General features: G+C 43.9%; 1 protein-coding gene across 6 annotated transcripts in view; it reads right to left on the bottom strand.

Annotated features, from left to right (window-relative positions):
* TEAD1 (TEA domain transcription factor 1) overlaps nt 1–13,853 on the bottom strand; it is a 151,963-nt gene extending 138,110 nt beyond the window's left edge. For 4 of the 6 annotated variants that reach the window (XM_015631108.1, XM_015631109.1, XM_015631110.1 and 1 more), the window contains exon 1: nt 13,600–13,700. The gene's annotated coding sequence lies outside the window, so the exon portion shown is untranslated. Of the gene's footprint in view, nt 1–13,599 lie in introns of all 6 variants that reach the window. The other 2 variants (XM_015631112.3, XM_015631113.3) reach the window with 1 other exon arrangement.
* Between the last annotated feature and the right edge of the window lie 288 nt (nt 13,854–14,141).

Here is a 14,141-nt window from a genome sequence, read left to right as displayed (position 1 = left end):
TCACACATCTGCACGTGCTGCAGCCTCAGGGAGGGAAAGGGACACTGCAGGAGGTGTCCCAGGCTCTGTTGAATGCTGCTGTTTGCAGAGCTGGCGCCGTCCCTGGGCCCTTCCAAGGCGTTATCCGAATTTCCTGCTGGAGTGATGGACAGGCAGCAGGCTGGCAACACAGCCATGTGCTGCATGGTGAGGCAAACCCATCCCCTAAAGCCCAGACACAAAGAGGAACCAAGAGATAACCATGGAGCAAACTGCTCTCTGCCAAGACCTGGAGCAGCATTTTAATGGAAGTGTGATATCTTATTTAATTTGCATCTCCCAAACACCTTGTTTGATTTTCCACAATGAAAAATGCTTCCTGCCATGAGGAATTCCTCACATCCCAGGCAATGCATCCAATTTCACCAAAATGCAGTTAGAGCTGTGTTTACCACATCAGTCCAGCTTCACATCTTTTTTTGGCTAAAGATTTCTAATCTCTACAGTGACAGTAAGATTACCCAGCAAGCAAAGCTCACCAACAAAGCTTTGCTTTGAAGCATCACCCACATGTGCAATGGATGGTATCTGCAAGGCAATTCAGGAGATTTTGTTGTGAGGCTTTTGGGTTTTTTTCCCTAAGAAGTTCATTAAATTTTTTCAGTTGATATAATAGATTCTTCCATCTCTTCAATACAGCAGAGGAAATGAAGTGAAACTAGCTTCAGTGTAATGGAAAAGTGATCTGATAATTTAATTCACTTTGCTCCCTAATCACAAATGCTCAGAGAACACAAGCCAGGGAAGGAAGGTGTAAAGTGATGCTGCAACATATCACCCCCAATTAAAAATCTCCTTTCCTGAAGGAGCCTGGCTTGCAAACCAGAATGGAGCACACATGGTATTGACATTACTGAAAGGCTGTGGGCAAGGCTATGATTTAGAGGCCACAGCCCTGCTCTGTTTGAAACCAAATCCAAAATTCCCGTGGATTTTGTTGACATCTTGGCTTAGATATTCTTGAGGCCCGATCACAGAGGATATTAACACACAGAGAGGTGCCTGCAATGGTTTGCTACGCCAAAAAAGAAGTTACAAAATGAATACAAAGATGACACACAAGGCTCCCCTCTCTCCCAACCAGGAAAGCTTCTATTGCCACCTCTTCAACACTTTCACTGCTGCCAAAGTCCCCCCTGCCCTCCTGGCCCCTCCAGCTGTCCCAAGTGTCTCCTCCACACAGCAGAGCAGGCAGAGCCTGTTCTTTCTGTCATTTTGGTTCCAGGAATCCAGAAAATCGTTTTTCTCCCTGTGGATATTTTTAAGTAAGGTAAAGGAGATGTTCCAGAGAAAAGAATAAAAATCTCCAAGATCAGAATAGATCAGAACCTGACAATACTTAACGTGTCATTGTGACCATGAATACACACACACACAAAATTAAAGTATTTTATACTTAAAAAAATAAAACATGCTCAACAGGCAGAGTCTGTAAATGTAGAATTGAAGCAAGGCACTTCCATTTGCATAGATCACTTACAGCAACAGCAATTCATTAAATTCTCCCATAAAATCGTGCTATATTTTGTCTAAAGCGACACATTCCTTGCAGATCACAGTGCCTTTCTCATGCTGTTAATAAGATAATCTGTTACATGAGGCTTACAAATCCATTTAAATTGATTTTAATTAATGAATCAATCACTAGCCACTGATGACTTGGTCTACAGACAGCAAGCAATCCAAAGCCCCAGGCTTCTAATCCAAAACCAAAATCCACATTAGAGCAACAGGACATCTCTCTGATCGATAGCAACACAAAGATGTTCAGTTCATACACATTTAAAGGGTACAAACTCGATCAAAATGTATCTCCAGATCTTGTGCATTACAATTCCCAAATTCACGGCTGCTCGACTAGAAAAGCAATATTAAATCATTTACATTTCTTTGCAAGGGGAAAGAATTAAATCAAGCGCAACTATAACCTGTTCCCAAACTTTAGATGCTTATTCCACTTGAAGGTTTTTCCCTTTGTTCTTAAACAATCTGTTGTCTAACGTTAATTAATAGAAAATTGCACTTCTAATGATCACAAACAGGAGCAATGCTTTTTACATTTGCTTTGATGCCACTGCTGCTCTCCAGCACTCAAGTGCTTACGGTTTCCCTCAGACAGAAAACAGGAGAGAAGCGAGATTTCTGCCCCAAAATCAGCGAGCAGAGGCGGTGGGGAGAACATCCTCCTTATTGTAGTAAGTTAATTATTAGAATTATTGTTTTTACAAGGAGTTAATCAGGATGCAGCAAGTTAAATCCAGGATGGGAGGTGGCACTGCCAGCCCTGGAGCACCGGCACCTGTCAGCACCTGGCTCCCCATGGCACAGGGGACACACCTGGGGAGATTCTCCTCCTGTGTGCACCCTCCAGCACAGCATCTGTGGCTCAAGCAGCACCCCAGGCAGCCCAGAGAGAGGAAGGAGCCCCCAGGAGCCTCCAGCAGAGATCCCAGAGTTAGAGATGCTCCTGATGCCAGAGGAGGAGCCCAGAGAGAGGAAGGACACCCGAGGAGCCTCCAGCAGAGATCCCAGAGTTAGAGATGCTCCTGATGCCAGAGGAGGAGGGGAGAGCCAGGCTGGCTCAGCTGAGCCCACCCTGCTCCCCCTGCCCAGCTCCTGGAGATGGCTCCAGGCTCCCTGTGCTGCTGCTGCTGCTCAGAACAGCAGTGGTGGGGCAGCTGCACTGGTTTGGATCTCCTCAAACGCTCTCTGAGCCTTTATGGCCCACAACAAACCCTTCAAATGTTCGGAGAGAAATCCTGATCCCCCAGACTCAACAAAGCAGCTTGTTTGGATGCTCACTCTCCTGCCAAAAGCCCCAGTCCTGCCCATTTAAACCAAGAGCTCTATATTTGTTTTTAACCAATACTGCATATACAGCTTAAGTAACCCTGTCAAAAGCAGAGACAAGAAAAGAGTAGTTCTTTTCTTTCATGTAGTATCTGCTCATCTGTTGAGCTCAATACTCTTATTCTTCCTGGTTTGTTAAAAACAAATTATTCTTCCCCACCTTTTGGAGGGAGGAATAAAAAGAATAATTAAAGAAGGTGGGTTTGGCCTTTATGTGCCACTAATTAATTAAATTAACCAAATAATAAGTACAAGATACCAAACTATCTTTCATAATATTTAAGAAAAGCATAAAGGGTTGAACACTTTCCAGGTGTAAACACATTAAGATCAACACTGTACCAAGCCTGAATCTGGCCCCATTAGCTCCAAAATGTAAATAGTTCATCCCCTTGCACAGATGTCAGAGCATGCAGGCACTCCAGGCTTAAAGGACAGATTCTGCAGCCAACAATGCTCCACTGACACAGAGACAATCAATGTGTCCTTGATTATGAGGAGGCAAACAGTTTTCACTGAAGGGGAAAAAAAAAAGAAGAAAGAAAAAAAAAAGGGAGACTGAGAAACAAATCATGTGTTTTTATTTTATAAGTTCCAAGTTTGGGTTGGGTTTTTTTCAAGCCCTTTTGGAGCGCTGAAACAGAATAAAAATAGCTTGTTGCACAAGCATAAAACAAAGTAACTGCTAAATAAACTTTTTTTAATTTACTCCTATGTGTTCAGTCCTCACCCCCATTAGTCTTCAGGAGTTGGATGATTTCACAAAAATATCTTCCTGTTTTCTGGAAAACTGATTAGATGGGCTTTGTCCAAGAACTGTGCCATAACGAGCTCCCTTTATTTCACATGCTGAATATGGCTGCTGGGAAATGTACTGCAGCACTATATGCCAATGCATCCTGACATTCAAATCAAGACCACAAATTATAAACAGTTTCAGCAAATTGACTCGAGTGCCTTTGTTCCTCAGACATACATCTTCCTATTGCTTACAAAAGCAGCATATACTAACCACGAACGCTGCTATAGCCAGTACTGGGAAAGGAAGTTATTGAAGCCTGGATTTCCTGCTTTCAGCCCAAGCCAAGAACTGTGAGGCTTGTAGTGGTTTCAGGAACTGACTCATCTAATGATTCATGGATAAGATACTGGTTTTAATATATTTCTGATCATAAGACTCCAACTTCAAAAACAGTGATGCTTAGTTTTTATTTTAAAGTTTAAAAAAAAAAGGACATAAATCAAGCAAACAAATATTGTCACAGGACAAATGGGCTAACAATTATTGATGTGTTTTACAGTGAACTCTGTTTAAAAGACAAAAAAATGGAGTGTTAAACATCCTGGAAATTCATTTCAACAGAATGTTGACACCGAATTAAAAATCCACTGTCAAAAACTTGAGCACTTTCACTGCAGTCCTGATAGAGCTGAAACCTAAGCAGAGAGCTGGGATATCAGTGCACTTTTAGAGACACCCTTAGGTGCAGGTATGAGTGCTACAACCAGACAAACCACTGCCAATGCACCTGGTTTCCTGAGCCCTGCACTTGGGAAAGCATCACCAAAGGCTGGCTGCTAACAAACACCCAGGGAAGTTTTGTTTCAGGAGCCACTGAACCTGCCAGGTCAATGGTGAAGCAGTGACTAACTCTGGGTTTTAAGTGCTCTCTCTCTCACACCAGCCCTGCATTTTGTGCTAATTCAGAATTCAAGCCCAGCCTTTTTCATGCATTGAGTCCTTCCAGAGGAGCGCTCGCCTCCCAGAGCATCCAAACCCTTTTTGCCCACAACACAAATCTCATCAGTATGCTGTAACTTGAACTGCCAGCCTCTTGCACCTAAAAAATAGCTGGTGATGGAAGCTGAATTCTGCCAGGCTCATGTATGGAAAAGTACTGGTTTACTTTTTAATTTCCTTACTTCAAGCTGCAGCCCTTGGTGCAGCGCGCTGGGGACGGAGGGGGACGTCGGCATTTCTGGATTTCACCCCGTGCACAACCAGCACAGGGGGGAAAAACACAAAAAAAACCAGAAAACAAAATGCATCTTGCTCGGAGGGAAAGAAAAAAGAAAAGCAAAGAAAAAAGCAGCAGTTAAAACACTTGACAAGAAAAGGCCAAAGTGCGCTCCGTGGCTGGCAGTCATTTTATGGCTCTAGTCCTACAGCAGATTTACTTAGATGACGTCAGTGGCTCCAATCCAGCTTTTCTTTGGTAGCATTTACCACTTGCCTCTTGAAGCCTCCACTATGCTACAGAGCAGTAGACCATAATCAAAATTCCCTTTGTGAAATAGAGTTTACCTCAGGGCACAGAGGCATTGCGAGCTGAATTGCAGGCTCTTCACCCTGCACTGCATGCCCAGAAATAAATAACCTACAATACTGTACTCTCCTTAATACAGAAGAACCATTAAAAGCAGCCTGCTACCTAAAAAAGGGTTCTTTAATTTGTTTCCAAAGTCTCAGAAGCCAGAATATTAGTTAATTTTCCAAGCAACCAAGAACTATAATAATTCTATTACCCTTTGGACTTCTTCGTATTGTTTTTAGAGATTTTGGATGATAAAGTTATTTATGGGTCACTGTTTCACCAGCAAAAATTATTACTAATGCTAGAGGCTAAAGTGAATCTGTATAGGAAGCTGCATATTTAAAACTGTCTTCCAAATGTGCCCCTCCAACTGCTTATCTACAGCTGCTCAGTCAGCATACAGTAAATATGCCAAGAAGCAGAGCAAGAAATTACTCTGCATAAGTAATTGTCAATTTAATGAGCAAAACTCACATTATTTGGAGCTGTGCATTTCCTATCACAGAGCAGTGGCTGAGACCAATGGAACAGCAGTAAAGCCAAGCTGAGGAGATACCAAACACACTGAAACTTCTCAAGTTTAATCAAAATAACCCCCCCAAGCATATGAAAAATGTGTCTTGTGGTACCAAATAAACACGGATTTGTTATGTTTTAAGGGAGCCACCCATCAGAACAGCCACACTCGTTATGGGTGGTACCTAGATACGTGAGAGAACCAAAAGTGCCTGTCACAGCCAAGCACTCAGACATAACTCACAGGGAAGATGCAGAGACCTCAGAGAGCTGGAAGCCTCAGTAGCCCTCCTTTCCCTGGGTCTTTGCTTACCTTGCCCCACCAAAGCACACCAGCACGAGAGGTCCCATGTCTGAGCTACTGCCACCAAACTGCACGGGTCACACCATGGACCTGAGCTCTAAACCTGAACATAAACCAGGTTTAAATTCTGGGGGCAACCCCCAAAACAGCTCCAAGTGGACAGTCACACACCTTTTGTGACCTCCAGCAGCCTCAGATGCCGAGCCAAGGGCAGGAGCCTCTCTCATTTCCTGCAGGTGCCAGCCCCAGCAGAGGCAGGGCAGCAAGGTGGGAGCATCCATCACCTCTCGCTCCCCTGCTCTCCCCGCTGGCCCCTGGGGCTTTGTCAGCTCCTGCCTTTCCTCAGGTGAAATGGCAAGGAATGGCCACAGCTCAAATTGTTCACATTTCTCTGCTTCAAATGAACAGGGGGAGAATCTGATTCTCTTTGTCCTCTTCTCATTACCAGTAAGAAAAAACCAGTGGTGTCAGCAAACAGATTGGGAAGATGATTGTGAATTTCTCTGTCAGAGGATCTCAGAGATCCTTTCCTTGGTCATTGAGGATTGAAAGGCATGGCAAACACAAGTGGCCCTTTCTTCCCAACATGCAGGGCAAGGAAGGACTGTGAGCAGCAGGAAAGGGACCCCAGTGACACCACACTGCCACCAGCAGCAGAGGACTAAGGAGGACCTGGCCAGATGGACTGCAAAAGGAGGGAAACAAAAACCATCACAGGGCTCCAAAGGCAGCAGAGGCGCTGCCCCAAGACTGCAAAAGGAGGGAAACAAAAACCATCACAGGGCTCCAAAGGCAGCAGAGGCGCTGCCCCAAGAGCAGGAATGTGTATTCCCAAGGAAAGAAGAGGCTCCAGGCAGGCAGGAACAGCTGTGGTGCCCTGCAAGGAGCAGCCAGACCCAGGGTGTGGGGCAGAGGAATGAGCTGCAGGCACATCCAGCCCTAAGGACACTCGCTGAACGCTGCATTTATGGCTGCAAACTCCTCCTGCAACTAAGTAATTACTCCCAAAGAAAGGCAGGGGCTAGGGGGAAGCTGAAGGAACTTCCCCTGACTCTTCCAGGCTTCTCCAACGCTTTCAGTTGATCGTGGAAAAAGCAGGGTAAAATAAATCTTCAAAGATCAGGTGACAGCAGATAGAGGGACATGAGCATCTCTAAAGGTTCAGTTTTTTGAAAGAAGGAAGGTAAAAGCAGGGATGTGGAAAATGCAACTGTTTGTAGAATTTTGCCTTTTTATTTTAAACTGTAAACCAGCTTTAGGACCAAAAAAAAATAAGAAGTATGCACTGATATTGGCAATGGATTAAGTGAATAAAATTTCCTTTTTCCCATTGATTACTGTCCCGATCACCATATTGTTTTCAAATTAAGATGCACACAACAGAAGATTTAATCCCCTAAACCTCGGCGAATTTACCTTTTCTTCCAAAGTCTGTCCTGACATTTTCTCCCCTCAAAACCAAAATGTCATTCCTGAATTATAATCTCCCAACAGAAAGACAACCACCTAAAAAGAAAACCAACAAAAAAAACCCCAAACAAACCACGCCAGCTAATTCCAAAACCAAGCCCCGCTGTTCACAGCACCACGAGGTGAATGAATGGTGAGAGATTCCAGCAAGGGAATAATTGTGATGTCTGTAACGTTAAGGAATAATTTGGCACCAGAAGAACCCAGGGCCATACTGGTTGGCGATTCAAACACGAAGCATATCAAAACACTGCTGATAAGCTAAATTAACAGATAGCTTATCTGAAGCATATACTGGCCATATGGTGCCACAACTTCTGTTGCCTGTTGCTGGCATAACAATAGGCTACTGCAGTCTTAGACTGGAAGCACTATTTGACAAACTGTCAACAGCATTTTTATTTTTTTTTTATTTTCTTTTTGCAGAGCTCTAGGGCAATGGCACACTCGCCTATTTGCATTTTTTTTTTTAAACAGGTGAACAAAGAGTAAACCAGATGTCGACTTTAGAAATCGAGCTGTCTGGATCAGGAGATTTAACAGAGGCAGGCATACTGCTACAGCTCAAATCTAGACAATGAGCTTTTCTAAAAACACTCTGGCCTAGGGGAGTGGCTATTTAAAACACTTGGCTTCTTTTATTTCAGCACTATGGAAGTGAATTCTACTCTTAAGTGCCAGCTCAAATGAAGTCATTTTGTTTCACTGGGGCTTTCTTTGCATTTCAGAAATGTAGCATGTAGTGTAGTAACGGAAAAGACAAAAACCGGGGGGAGTGTGCGATGTGGAAACCAGAAATTCGATCACATACAAAATAAAAAAAAAAATATCTTTGAAAGGACGATTCAAGTGAAAGTTACATGAAATTTACTTTTCCCTCTTAGGGGGAAAGAAAAAATAACAAACAAACCAACACAAGCAAAACAAAACTAACAACAGAAAGTAAAACCCAAACCACTTCTGAGTGCTTTAGAAAGAACTGATATTTCAACCCCCTCAAGCTCCACAAACACAAGCAGAACTGACCAGCAAGAACCATTTGCAAGGGGACTTGAACATGTTACAGAAACACATTAATACCAAAAGTACCATGAAAGTTCTCTTCCTGCTTTATTTAAAAAAATAAATCTTACTTATTTGAGGAGGGAAAAAAAAAAATCATTTCATAACAACACAACGACCTACTCAATCATCTCAAAAACTGACAAACTACTGTCAATCAATATATAGTAGGTCTGTCTATGATATCCAGTTATGAAAATGTGCTTTTAGCTGTGTTCTGTAGGAGTGTGAAAGACATAATGAGAGAAATAGATAACTTTCTGTTCTAATAATCTGTTCTGCTTTGATAGGCAGTTATGGGAACATATTTATTTTCTGACTTATACCCAGCTAAGTATGTAGCATTTTTAGATTATCTTTTCAAATTGTTCTTGAACATTCTCAGTTAAAAAACAAAAAAAACAACCTCCTTTCATGTTAAGTTGAGATTGCACTTGAACTCTTTCCAAAAGCCAGAGCTGTACTGAATTATGATAATTAGAAAGCTGTGCGCATAAAAGGCAGCACAGTTGATGCATTTAAAAAAGTTCATGCCAGAGAATATAAGTTCAATATGTTCTCACATAATTAACATTTCCCATCATTAGCAGCAGTTTTCAGTTCATGTATCTGTAAAAACAACAGCACTCGTCATTGTTTTAGATTCCCAGTCAATAGCACTTTAATAGTTTTACACATAATCCCAAACTTTCCTTCCCTTCCCCCTCCCCACACATGGAGACTTCACATTCTCCCTCCTGAGAGGAGCAAATGAACCTGGACGCCGTTCTGCTGCTGCCACACAGCTCAGCCCTGACCCCAGAGCTTGGGGAGAACCCAAGGAGAGCCACAAACGCAGGAAGGCAGCGAGCGGCCAGGGCGCGGGGCAATAACCCAGCAGCAGACAAAGAGCAAAGCCTTGTAGGTGATGCCTGGGACTGGACAGGAGCCCAGGTGAAGCAGGCTGCCTGTGTAGTGCCCTGTGGCAGGGCAGGCACGGCTGGAGGCAGCAGGAAAGGGGCTCAGAGCCCGGCGAGTGACCGCAGCCCCTTCGCGCTCCCATCGCGGCCGGACGCGCGCACAGCTTCCCCAAACCAACCGGGACATGTGGGCCACTCCTCGAGACTCCCCCGGCACCCTAACCCCAGTCAGCTGTCAGGAGACGGATTCTGACTTCAATCCCCGTCCTTTGAAACAAATACAATTCTGGTGGAACACAAATAACCTCATCTGGTAGAGAAGTTGCTGGATCCGCACCAACACAGACAGAGATTCTGGCTTCACCAACAACAAGATGAAACTCACAGTGATTGCAGTGGGATCAGGACTTCACACAAAAAACGAGAGGTTCCTCGCACTAAATCAGAAAACACTTAGCTGAATTTTATGAGACAGATATGAGGGGCAGATTTGAAGTTGCTGCCTCCAAGGACTTAAGTCTGCAACTTTTCACTCTCTTCTGTTTTGGAAATGAGCAATCATTAAAACCAAACACACAAAATTATTCCAGGAAATATTATTCCATCCTTGTTCCACTTGCAAAAGTCAAAAGGAGTTTTGTCCAAGAGCAGAGAGCAAGATATGGTCATAAAGTGGGAATTCATTGCAAAGATTCTTCTCCTAAAACTGTGTCTTCAGCACAGCTTTGAGTCAGTTGGCTTTACAATTAATAACACCGTTAATCTCTTCATATACCACAGGATGTAATTTAAATTATACAGCACTTGCACAAACTGCCACGAGCCCTCTAACAGCCCTTGCTTGCAGGGAGATGATTTAGCTCCTGAAAGCTCTGAAATTTTGCTGAGATTCAAATCATTTTTTAACAGTAAAGGACAGCAGTTTAGGAATATAAAACGTCCCCGCTCGCGGCAAGCGCGACACGGCGACGCAACAGAAATTAAACCTCAGACCCCAAAAAAAGGACTGTTTCCCTCCTGAAAAGGCAGGTCCCTCTGAAGAGCTGGGGACTTCAAAATAATTTTTAATGGGCCAACTTGCCCCCTCATTACAGCCGGTGTAACCCAGCAACAGGCCGTACGACATCGACGGAATTAACCCGAATTTAGACCAGATTTCTAAAGTCAGCCCTCACCTCATACTTGCACATGCTATGAATGAGAGCCCAAATGGAATGAATGATCAGCTGTTAATAGAAATTTGCCTTTGAGTCTTAGGCAGATTACAAGTGAAGCAGAACATAAGCCCCGAGCAGAAATTTGAAAAAAGTATGTGTGCCAATCGATATTGTTTTAAATCAAAGATGTCCTTCTTTAGACATCAAATATCACACTGACCACGTACACAAAGCACATGCTGTAAATATCTTAGTATTTGATCCCGCAAATGTTTATTCCTATGAGTCATCCTGGTCACTTTAACCTGAGCAAGGGTTGGATCCAGCCAATATTTCCTTCTTAAATAAATGGAATCACTGCAGAAAGACAGCTTTTAAACCATCTCTGGAGGGGTATGGGATTAATGTTAATGACATGAAGAAATACCAGCTAGAATGAGTGATATGTGTGTGTGTATATATGTATTTATACATATATATGGTGTGTATCCAGTAGGAAACCATGTGCTCATAACAGCTCTGAAGGTTTTCCCAAACGCACACATCCAGAGAATTCTGTACAGAAAATCTCCATGTTTTGGGAACAACAAACATGTTTAGGCACCTTCTAATAAAATCAGATTACTTCTGGTGAAATTCTTCCAGCAGTGTAAGCATCCTGCTTTACAGACTGAAACCTGACAGCTGTATCACCATACACAGGCATGGTTTTGCCCTTCCCTTTTTATTTTGAAATGAAAGATGCCAGTATTTCCCTGTAGCTCCAGAAGTTTTTTATTCCTGTATTGCCTGCACCGTACCTTGAAAGTTTGCTTATGATATTATCACAAAGGCAGCTTAAACAGAAAGAAGGAAGAGAAGTTTTTTCCCCTCAGCATGTGACTCAACTGAACTTTTTCGGGCATGGACAAACAAAGCCCAGAAACCACTTTAATGATATCCAAAACCACGGCAGCAGCGGCAGCAGCAACCAAACCCCCAGGTTCCAAGTGACACCGAACACGCTGCACACATGCTCACACATCCCCACGCATCCCACGAGCCAGCACTGCTCAGCTGGACACTCACGGCCAGGGCCACTTCGTAATTAACTTTCTGCTCCTCTCTCCTAGCTGTTTAATTAAAACTCCTTTAAGCGCGCTCTGGCTTTACCAAGACTCCTGTCAAATCAACATTTTTCCTCTGCTTCAGTGCTCCTGTACAGCCCACTCAGCACCGAGTAAGGAACTGTGGGGAATGTGAAACCACAGTTTGAACCTCAGGAGCTGCTGTTCCACTCTCCTGGCTGAAAAGGCCACTCATTTTTACTTCACCAAAGCGGTGTTTGCAGGATCGATGCCCAAAATGCACCCAACGTGTTTAGCCACAAAGTACTTTCCAAAGGTATTTCTAGATTGCTGAGAAGAAAAATTGAAAGAAATCCACGGCATCCAAAATTTCTGCTTGGTCAGCTGATATAAACCTGGAGCAAACAAAATGCGAAATGATCCCTACTGGTACAGAAAACGCCTTATGACCTAATTAAACACCAGTGCAGCGTGAAAAGACGTGTTCTACCAGAAAGGGGAAAAAATAAATGCCCCTCTAAAATGTTTACTCTTCACAAAAATAATTTCAAAAAGTTGATTTTAAAAAACTTGCAACTTCAGAACGTGATCCAAATACAAAACCTTCAGTTTTCTGAGTTTCAAGAAAATCTACTGTATTAATTCCTGTGTTTCCATTCCCAAATAAAGGAAGCACTATGTGTGTATATAAAAATATATATGTTCACATACAAACAAACATGCAAGCTTCCCTCCCACCCCCAGAAGTAATTTAATATCCAGGTCTGTGTCATTTTTAATAGCACCATCTTACCATCAGTACAATCTAATATTCTGTAATGGTATTCCCCAACTATTTATAGAGAGAGAATACATCATACATTACAGACACACATTCCCCATCTAGGGTTGTAAGAAGAACCCTATGTAATTTTAAATTAAGTCCTAATGTAATTATAATCATTTTCGTTTTCATATTCAATTGCAGGTAGCACTTAGTTATTTACATGAATTTTCCTGTGAGAGGCATTCCCACAGAGATTTCCATAGTAGATGTGCTGCAGAATAACTGAGCGTGCAGCCAGGCAGAGCAGCACGTTATCCATCCACGTTATCCAACTTTGCCATTTCCCAGCTCTGCAGAACCGCTAACTGGCAATATTGCATTTCCAAACTTTATCAGCACCGAGAGAAGGCAAACATGCTCCTGCTCACACAGGAATACAGCTGCACATGTACTCCTTCTCCCTGAGGCTCTGCCATTTCGGCTTACATTTCTTACAAACGCTATTTAAAGTCAGAAAACACCGCTACGATCTGATGTTTCTTGGCCTTTCTTGCCTAAAAAGGAACGGTTAAAAAACACCGGGAGCCATTTACATTCAGAGAGCGCAGGGCAGAGCTGCTCCCTAACTTTCCAGCACTTCTGGAGGTCACTTTTCATTTCTTCATATCAAAGGCAGGCACTTGTTTCTAATAAGTTAACAACTCTCCTGAGAAACGTGGGTGGCTGGTATTTCATTGTTTCATAAATATTTTTATACTGGTAACGCCGTTCAACTTGAAACAGATTTCAAGAGGAGAAAAATCACGACGAGGACCGCGCTCAACAGAGGCAGGAGCACAAACTTTTTTCTTGCCTCGGCGAAAACAGAAGATATTTCTCCCCCTCCCCTGGCTTTATTTCGCCTGGCTGTTTTTGTTTGGTTGTGTGGAGGGGGCCGCTTTGTTTTAATTTGGGTACAAAAGGCGCAGTGTATAAGTTCTCCCTCCCCCTTGGAAGTGTACTTCCTTTGAAAGCGCTCCTCTGCGAACAAAGGCTGCCACCGGCCCTCCGCACCAGCGCCGGGGACAGCTGTGCCACGGAGCTCCTCAAAACCTGGCCGAGAAGCGACAAAAAATAATCCCCCCCTCCAAAAAAAAAACCCCTGCGGTTCCTACCGAAAGGAAGTTTTCCAGGGACAATCTCCTCGGCGCTGCTGTAACTGCGACTTTGTCTTTTTTGGATACAATGTTTCTGCTGACTCCCGAAAATTTTCCACTTGAATGTGCAATGAACCAGCAGCGGCGGCGGCAGCAGCAGCAGCTCTGGAGAAGGAGAAGAAGCAGCGAAAAAGGACATTCCTTCTTTCATCTTTGAGAGGAAAACAAGCCAGGGGAGGGAGGCGAAGCTGGGGGAGCGGAGGGGATGGCTGCTGAGCGCTGCTGTGCGCCCAGCCCGGGGCTGCTGCCGGCGTGCTCGCTTCCCCGCGGGGGGGAGAAAAAAAGCGAAAGGGAAAAAAAAAAACCACAACAAAAAAATGTGAAAAATGCTGAGGATCGGTGCGCGCGTGTGCGAGGGGGGAGAGCCTGTGTGTGTGTTATGTGTGTTGTGTGTGTGTGTGTGTGTGCGCGCCCGGTGCCGGGCGGTGACTCAGGCCAGGAGTGCGAGCGGGGGAGCGCAGCGGAGCGGGGCGGGCGGCAGCGCCTGTTGCAGCTCCGGC

Source organism: Parus major, chromosome 5, assembly GCF_001522545.3.
Source record: "Parus major isolate Abel chromosome 5, Parus_major1.1, whole genome shotgun sequence".
In the NCBI taxonomy this organism is placed as follows: Eukaryota; Metazoa; Chordata; class Aves; order Passeriformes; family Paridae; genus Parus; species Parus major.
This window is presented reverse-complemented; position numbering and strand designations above follow the sequence as displayed.